The following is a 335-nucleotide window of genomic DNA, read 5'->3' on the forward strand; positions in this document are numbered from 1 at the left end:
CCCCCCCCCCACCCCCCCCAAGGCTTCATCGTATTTGTGCTGCCCACGAAAAAATTGACAAGCGCCATTACTTGAGGCTGGGGAACCAGCTGGCTTTTGGGAGGAAAAGAAGCCATTTGGAGCAAGGAGAAGTTTCAGGACTTGGCTCAGACCCACCAGTTCCCCGGCGGCCTCGACGAGGGCCGGCAGAGCAATTATTTCAGGCAGGGAGGTGGAAATAACCCCGCAGGCATCCACGTGAAGCCATTCGTAACCAGCTGAGCCTCCGCTTCGCAGCCCTCAGCCCACAGACCAGCGTTCGGGGAAAAAAAACACATTTCTCCCTGCTGCAAGAT

This window comes from Charadrius vociferus, unplaced genomic scaffold (assembly GCF_000708025.1).
Source record: "Charadrius vociferus isolate BGI_N301 unplaced genomic scaffold, ASM70802v2 scaffold529, whole genome shotgun sequence".
NCBI lineage: Eukaryota > Metazoa > Chordata > Aves > Charadriiformes > Charadriidae > Charadrius > Charadrius vociferus.